The sequence below is a fragment of the Oryctolagus cuniculus genome, chromosome 15 (assembly GCF_051225735.1).
Source record: "Oryctolagus cuniculus isolate XC-2025 breed Fujian yellow rabbit chromosome 15, ASM5122573v1, whole genome shotgun sequence".
NCBI lineage: Eukaryota > Metazoa > Chordata > Mammalia > Lagomorpha > Leporidae > Oryctolagus > Oryctolagus cuniculus.
Window position 1 is genome coordinate 91,635,033 of NC_142881.1, and position 9,162 is coordinate 91,644,194.

The 9,162-nt window shown below is 39.5% G+C and overlaps 1 pseudogene across 1 annotated transcript; it reads right to left on the minus strand.

Moving 5' to 3' along the window:
* Nucleotides 1-839: 839 nt before the first annotated feature.
* On the minus strand, nucleotides 840-2,555 carry LOC100355223 (chromobox protein homolog 3 pseudogene; annotated as a pseudogene). Its single transcript, XR_016221864.1, has one exon. The product of XR_016221864.1 is annotated as a chromobox protein homolog 3 pseudogene (transcript).
* Nucleotides 2,556-9,162: the final 6,607 nt, after the last annotated feature.

Below are 9,162 nucleotides of genomic sequence, written 5' to 3' on the forward strand. Positions count from 1 at the left end.
TCCTTCTTTGATGGCCTGTTCTTTCCACTGGGATCTCACTCACAGATATCCTTCATGTAGATCATTTTTTGCCACAGTGTCTTGGCTTTCCATGCCTGAGAAACTCTCATGGGATTTTTAGCCAGATCTGAAGGCCTTAAGTGCTGATTCTGAGGCCAGAGTGCTGTTTAGGACATTTGTGATTCTATGTGTCTGCTTTGTATCCCGCTTTCCATTTTGGATCGTTTTCTCATCTTTAATTCTATCAATTATTATTAGCAGGCACTGATCTTATTTATGAAATCCCTTTGACACTTAATCCTATATTTATGATCAATTATGAACTTAAACTGATCAATTTAAATAGTAAGATGGCATTGGTATCTGTCAACTTAATGGGATTTGGAGTCCCATGGCAAGAGAACAAGTGTTTCAAATGCTGTTTAAGACCATATCCATGGGGTTTTGTATATATTTTCTTATTTAATCTTTGAAATACACCTGCTACTTATGGATTGAAGTCTTAATTCCATGTAAGGAGAAATGTAGGTCAAAGTTTTAGTAATATAACAAAATTGCCTTGCAAAATATGACATGGCAAGAATTTGCATTCATGTGTACCTCTTTTCAAAGCTCAGAATCCTAAACATGTACATCTTTAGGGGTACATATCAGATGCAAGTTTTATCTGGAATATCACCTTCTAGCTTATCCACACTATTGTTCTATATGACTCATTTGTAGTGCTGCAAGGGAATTCCCCCTTTATTGGATCCACTTCCAATAACACCAACCTCTTATTCATATTTTCCAATTCACTGTAGTTATTCATTTAATCATACATTGAAAAAAAGACTTTATTTTTTTTTAAAGGAATATAAAACTATTTATTGACCACTGTTCACCAGTATTTACAATAAAGTAAACAATATACAGTTGGATAACATTCTGATTACTACAAAGTTATTTTTCCTGGCATCTGCTGAACCAGTAACCCAAACACCGCGAAGATTGAGCCTACATGTAAGGAATGAGACGGGACAAAGACAAAACATGCAGGTCAATAATTTAGATTACAACCACTTGTTTACCCACTTATGCCAGCAGGTCCTAAAATGCCAATGTCTAACAATCTGATCAGGTTTTCAGGAGCCAAGTCTTAGTCATTCCATGAATCATGGCCTTTTAGTAGATACAGCATAGGGATTTTGGCGTTTGTAAAGTAATGGCTCGCTAGAACAAATATTCAAATGTCCATTTACCTTGCTTATTTAGTTTATTACAGCACACCAGGATGTCTATTTTCTGATCTTGGGAGGGATGACTACTAGTACCAATAAAGTTTTTATAAGCCATTGCATTTATGACTATAGATTTAGATACAGGTTCTGATATGGCTTCTTTTAAATTATCTAATTTAACTTGTCCAAATGACTTACAAACTATTTAATTTAAAAGGTTATGGCTTCATGAAAATCTTCAGTTTAACTTGAAGGGACTTATTTCTTAGGTTGCTCAGAATGATGGAACCTCAGAAACATGGGTCTTCCCATGGTTTTTCTTTTGGTAAAATTTAAAAACAAAAACAAAAAAAGAAAACCATTTATAAAAGTATACACATACAACAACCCAGAATGGTCCTTTAGTATCAGTTAAAATCAAGTTCTGATTGAAGAACTGACTATGACAACTTTCCCCAATATTCAGAAAAGCAAACGTTCTTTTCTGATAAAGGAAGCAACTACAGAAAGCTTTTATCTGTTAGAAGTAACCAGTGCTATCGATGCAAAAAATAAAAATAAAAAAATTCACAACAACTCCCCCAATACTACTTTCAAAACCAATGTATCAAACTTGATTTTCATTAGAATGTAGTTATTTCTTCACACTAGTAAATCAAAAACCAAGACCCAGATTTTATATATATATAAATATATATAAAAAAAAACAATGCAAACAATTACTGAGCTTCATCTTCTGGACAAGAATGCCAAGTTAATCTCTCTTCATAAAAAGCAATCACAATCTGAGGACATTTCATATTTGCCTCTTTTGCCAGCACCAAGTCAGCCTCATCTGAATCTTTCCATTTCATGAGAAACATCAATTCTCCACTGCTGTCTGTGGCACCAATTATTCGTTCAGGATCAAGACCTCTGGCAAGCCTCTTGGTTTGTCAGCAGCATCTCTCTTCTTCTTTGATTTGCTATCATCAGATTCACTGTCAGATAAAGATTTTCTTTTTGTACCATCTTTTTCTTTACCAGCTTTTTGAGAATTAAGAAATGCTTCAATTAACTCTGGACAATCTAAATTTTCTTCAGGTTCCCAAGTATTGTCAGCATCTGTAAATCCCTTCCACTTCAGGAAATACTCCACCTTCCCATTCACTACACGTCGGTCCAATACTTTCTCCACCACAAATTCTTCAGGCTCTGCCTCTTCGACCTTTTTACTCTTTCCATTCTGTTTCTTTCCCATTTTTTGCAATGTAGTTTTATTGGAGGCCATTTTTTATTGCAGACTTGAAGAGCTATTACGTTCATGCCGTGGCGCTTCTCGGTCCCTGAGGGGAGGCGCGGGCTGAAAAAAAGACTTTAAACTCTCATTCACCACATCTTCTGGTTAAGGATGTAAGCTTGGTAACTCCAAACATTTGCATATCCTGTGGCTGCATCTGACAGAACATATGACTAGTGTATTTATACTAGTCTAACTAAACTCTACAAAATCACTTAATATGTGTATCCATCTATATCTAAAAATTACACATTTTTTGTCCATGAATATTTCATATCATCGTGCATGGATTGAGTATTTTCACATATTCACATCACCATTCCCTGTTCATGTGGAATGGATAATATGAAATAATGTCTCTACTGATGCCATAACATTTATATGTAGGGGCTGGCACTGTAGCATATTGGGTAAAGCCACTGCCTGCAGTGCCAGCATCCCATATGGGAATCAGTTCAAGTCCTGGCTGCTCCACTTCCAATCCAGATCTCTGCTATGGTCTGAGAAAGCAGTGGAAGATGACCCAAGTGCTTGGGTCCCTGCACCCATGTGGGAGACCCAGAAGAAGCTCCTGGCTCCTGGCTCCATGCAGGGGCATGGGCCCAAGGACTTGGGCCATCTTCTTCTGCTTTCCCAGGCCGTAGTAGAGAGCTGGATTGGAAGTGTAGCAGCTGGGACTTGAACCAGCACCCATATGGGATGCCAGCACTGCAGGCTGGGGCTTTAACCACTGTACCACAGCACTGGCTCTTCTGTTTACTTTAAGTTCCCCAACTCTTCTCCATTTATCCTCTGATTATTTAAACTTATTATCTCTTTTAGATTTATTTTACTTTTTTGAAAGACAGTTACAGAGAGATGTAGAGACAGAGAAAGAGAGAGGTCTTCCAGCTGCTTTACTCCTCCAGTAACCTCAGCAGCTGGAGCTGAGCGTTCTGTAGCCAGGAGCCTGAAGCTTCTTCAGGGTCTCCCATGTGGATTCAGGGGCCCAAGGACTTGGGCCATCCTCTGCTGCTTTTCCATGTATATTAGCAGGGAGCTGGATTAGAAGTGGAGCAATTAAGACTCAAACTGGCACCCATATGGGATGCCAGCATTGCAGGCAGTGGCTTTACCAGCTTTGCCACAGTGCTGACCACATGTTATGAGTTTTAAATCACTTGCTTTTGAAAATATTTGCCAGTTTTTCAACACTGTTGGGAGAATAAAATAAAATCAATGACAGCATGAACACATGAGCTCACATTTTCCCTTTTGTATCGGGCTCAGCTGGCACTGTCTTGTCCCCCACTCAGGACAAGCACAGTGCTGATAACTTGCATGTTTTTCCATGTGTTGATGTCTGTCCCTCTTTGAGTCAGTATTTTCAGAATACAGGAACTTTGTGTAAAATTCATCAAGAACTTGTAAAATTCAACAACAAAATAAATCCCCCAATTTGAAAACTAGACAAATGTATTAAAAAGCAATTTTATAACATATATTAGAAATAAAACTAAAAAATATCCTGAACATTAGAGAATTATAAGGTAACTGATTGCATTGTATCTTAAGGAAGTGTAAATTAAAGCAGCAATGAGACAGAAGACCTACACATCTGTATGTGTTGTTATAATAAATATAAACATGACAATGCCAGTGATTTACAAGGATTCAGAGTATCTGGAAATCCAATTCACTATTGGTCAGAATACATAACTACCTTACAAAATATCTTGATATGTTCTTTTGAAGCCTATAATATCATCACTATATAATGCAGCAAAGATATCCCTATATATTTATTTATTTCATTATATAATTTATTTGAGAGGTAGAGTTACAGAGAGAGGGAAAGACAGAGAGAAAGGTCTTCCATCCACTGGTTCACTCCTCAAATGGCCACAGCAGCTGCGGCTGGGCCAGGCTGAAGCTAAGAACTTCTTCTGAGTTTCCCAAGTGGATAAAGGGCCCAAGGATTTGGACCATTTTCTGCTCTTTTTCCAGGCTGTTAGCAAGGACCTGGATCAGAAGTGGAGCAGCTGGGATACAAACTGGTGCCCATATGGGATGCTGGCACAGCAGACAGTGGCTTAACTGCAGCACTGGCCCTTATAATGAACCTTTTAAAAAAAGTATAATTAACACAAAATGCCAAAAACATTTTCCTTTGGAGTAGACCAAGAGAAAACTGGCTTTCCTCACCATTTCTCTTCACCAGTTAGTTATTCAGGTGTAGTCAGTGAAATCAGACCAACAAGGAAATATTAGGTATAAGGGTGAACTGTTAAACAACAAACTTGTCAATATATGTGGATGACATTACATATATAGATAGTTGACATAATTAAATAATTAATACAAACCAATAAGAGAATTAAGAAAGATTACTGGGTACACAATCAATATATACCACCAACTGGTTACTTTACAGCTGCAGGAAACAAATGGAAAACAATTTTAAATGACAAAACAAAGAAAGGTTACAAATACATACAAGTGAATGAAATAAAGAATAATTAATATAATATTTGTATACTCTTTTCCAACAAATATTTTAAAAATCTTCAAATGACCTAACAGAAAAATAAGATAAGACTATGAAAAAAAAAAAAAAGCCCAGCGTTCAGTAAACACTTGGTGAATTTTAGGTCATGTGAAGCAGGCTATTGCAAACTTGGGGATTACAAGATCCCAAAGGATTGTGGACAGCTGAGGGAGTGATCCTAGGAGATGCGATCATCAGAGTGAGGACAGCTCCACCTGTCCCTTCCTCCCCTGCCTAGGGGTGTGGGCCCAGAAGCAGAAGGCAGCTTCAGTACAGAACACAAGTGAAGCCCTGAGTAACTGCCCTCATGCAAGCGGGATTCTGATTGGCTGCACATTCTCTGATGTCATATGTGTTTCCTAGCTGTGTGAATTGTACAATCAGGTGTTCAGGGGAACACTGCAGAACCGCACATGATCTGCTTTTCCGGCATCGCCATCCCTGGCTTCCTGGTCCTGCTGCTGAGAAGGGCTCCGGTGCCTCAGCATGCACTGCCCTGCGAGTGCCTCCACAGGAACCCCCACAGGGACTCGTAACACCTCGGAAGCTGGGGAATGGTGAGCGTGTGGGACCAATCCCCTCTGGGCCACGGGGTGGGAGCCAGGCTGATGGCACCAACCTCAGGCTTCTGCTCATGTCTGCATACAGTGATTTTAGCTCAGCCCGGGGACACTCTCTGTGAAAATTGGCACCAGCAGACTCACAGCTCCCCTGTGTGTGCAGTGAAAATGGGACAGTCACCAGGCATGTATAGCATTTCTGAAGGAGGAGCTGTGGTCTACAGGATCTTGTTTCCTTTCCTTCTCCCAAGGGATAACCTGATTTCTAACTATATGAGAAGTGGGCTCTTAAGTAGATGCCATGATTCTCTCTGTATAGCTCTTTCTAGGGGCTTGAGTATTTTTCTACTGCTAGTAGAATAATGTCATACACCGGATAAGCTATAAAAATGTTTTTCAGCTCAAGATTTTAGCCCTTGGTTAAGGGGAAGAATCTCATGATGTCCTGGATTTTGGCAGCAGTCTGAGGTGACATTGAGACCAAGTGGACAAATAAATTAAGGGAGTGTAAAAGAGGCCAGCTAAACTGGCTTTCATAGCAGAATCCCTGTGGCCCAAGTCCTTAGGCCCCTGCACCAGTGTAGGAGACCCGGAAAGAGCTCCTGGCTCCTGGCTTTGGATCAGCACAGCTCTGGCTGTTGAGGCCATCTGGGGAATGAACCAGTGGATGGAAGACACTCTCTCTCTCTCTGCCTCTGCCATTCTGTAACTCTGCCTTTCAAATAAATAGCTAAATTTTAAAAAAAGATTTGTTTATTTATTTGAAAGTCAGTTACAGCAAGAGAGGAATAAGAAAGAGAGGGAAGGAGGAGGAGAGAGAGGGAGAAAGAGAGAGAGGGAGATCTTGCATCATCAGTTTCATTCTCCAGATGGCTACAATGGCCAAGGCTGAGCAAGCCTGAAGCCAGGAGCCAAGAACTTCATCCATGTCTCCCACACGGATGGCAGAGGCCCAAGTAATTGTGCTATTCTCTGCTGCTTTTCCCAGGTTGTATGCAGTGAGCTGGATCTGAAGTGTAGCAGTGTGAACTCATACTGGCACCAATATGGAATATAAGCATTGCAGGCAGTGGCTTTACCTGCTGTGTCACAATGATGGCCCTGCAAAGATAGTTTTAGAAGACTTTTCCTTGACCATGGTTATTGTTTATACTCAATATTTGCTGTGGATTCTGTGAACCAAATAGGTTTGTAATACATGTTTTTGTCACCTAATAGTTCTCAATTCTTTATAACCATGTTACAGAAATTTTGGTATTAGTCTAAGTGCAAATATTGAAAATGAGAATTATTCCTTAAACAAAATTTTAAAAATTCAAAAAAACCCAATCACACCTTCAGTAATTAGTTTGATAAATACAGATATAACACCATACAGTACAAAAATAAAAACTGAAACATAATATTTCCCAGCAATGTCTGGCTGTGGCAGTGACCTTGTTGACACCCATCTAGTTGAAATGCCCTTGAGTATTTCTGTGTGTGAGTGTAAAGTTCTGATAATTGTATTTGGCATGTGATTCAGTTTTTTCTTCCCTACTCACCAATATATTTCAGCATTTGATGTGTAATAAATCAACAAAAAATTGCAGGGTTAAAATACAACCACTTTATTTGTTATCCTGTTCAGTCTTTTAAGGTTGGCTTAGCTAGGTACTTCCTGTGTGGGTGTTACCTGGTATCACCAATGAGGATTTAGTTATCTAGTACCTGTTCTGATGCTGATGCCTTGCAAATGGCTTCATTCAAATGTCTGGTGTTTGGCACTGGCTCTTTTCTAGGGTCTGTATCTCCAACAGGCGAGACCCAGGCTTCTTCACAAGATGTGATTATGTCCAATAAAGCAAACCCCAGTAGATAAATAGTTTTTAAACTTTGTATCACATTTTCTGTTGTCCTAGGGTCTAAAGCAAGTAAAATGGCAAAGTCAACAATCATTGTGGGAAATAAATACATAAAGTCATGCATACAGCAAGATTTGATATATAGAGTAATTATTGGAAAAGTACACTACAATAAATAAATGTTATGTCCATTCCTCCTGTATAATCGCTGGAAAAAGATCAGGTTGCAACAGTCATGCTTTCTGTGGAAATTTAGGTATAGAAAAGCAATACATGCTCTAGTGGAAACGCTAATATGGAGTCCTATGAGTCACATCTGTATTAATACGAATAGTTAATGCTAGTAAGTATTTTTGTGGTGTGAACCTTAATTATATCATGTTGTTTTTCATTGTTATACTGCAAATTATTTAAATAATTTCTTCACAATAGTATCTTTTTTAAAAAAAGCTTTATTTATTTTAAAGTCAGAGTTACACAGAGAGAGGAGAGGCAGAGAGAGAGAGAGAGAGAGAGAGAGAGAGGTCTTCCATCTGATGGTTCACTCCCTAATTGGCTGCAATGGCTGAAACTGCAGATCTGAAGCCAGGAGCCAGGAGCTTCTTCCAGGTCTCCCACACCAGTGCAGGGGCCCAAGGACTTGGGCCATCTTCTACTGCTTTCCCAGCTCATAGCAGAGAGCTGGATCAGAAGTGGAGCAGCCAGGACTCGAACTGGCGCCCATATGGGATGCCAGCACTTCAACCCAGGGCGTTAACCCACTGTGCCACAGCACCAGCCCCCACAATAGTATTTTTTTTAACAAAATCAGTAGCAAATAATGCTTTCATGGACCTAATGATAACTTGTATTTAATCTCTACCAATGAATAGACTGGTGGGTGCTCTTTCAATGACTTTCATGCCCCTTCTCATGTATAAGGGAATAAATATTTCCCTGAGAGGAGTCTGATTGTTTTTGTTTTCCCATGTAATGTATCCTTTATTCTCCATAATAATTTTATTTTGCACATTGGAATCCAAGGGAAAACCCAACCACAACTCTCTCCATTCATATTCTCTTCCAATTATGATCATAAGGGCATCTATATATTTCCAAGATCAAAGAAAATTAATTTTTCTCCAGTAAGATGATTACTTAATTATTCTTCAGCTTATGTTCAGTCTTCTCTTATTTTTAATTCAACTTTCTGCAAACTTTTTGAAGTATGGTTTTTATGTTGGTTGCTAAATAATCTCATGGGCCTAGCACTGTGACATAGTGGGTAAAGCCACTGCCTGCAGTGCTGGCATCCCATACAGGTGCTGGTTCAAATCCTGCCTGCTCCACTTCCCATCTAGCTCTCTGCTATGGCCTGGTAAGGCAATAGAAGTTGGCCCTAGTCCTTGAGACCCTGAAATCATGTGGGAGGCCCAGAAGAAGCTCTGGATCCTGGCTTCAGATTGTCCCAGCTCTGGTTGTTTGCAGCCATTTGGGGAGTGAACCAGTGGATGGAAGATCTCTCTCTCTCTCTCTCTCTCTCTCTCTCCTGCCTCTCTGTAAATCCGCCTTTCAAATAGACAAGTAAATCTTAAAAAAAAATCCTTCCCTATTCTCATTAGAAAACAGACATGAACTAAATTTAAAAAATGGGGCCTGTTCTGTAGCATAACTGGTAAGCCTGTTGCCTGCAGTGATGGCATCCATATAGGCACTGGTTCAAGTCCCAGCTTCTCCACTTCTGATCCAGCTC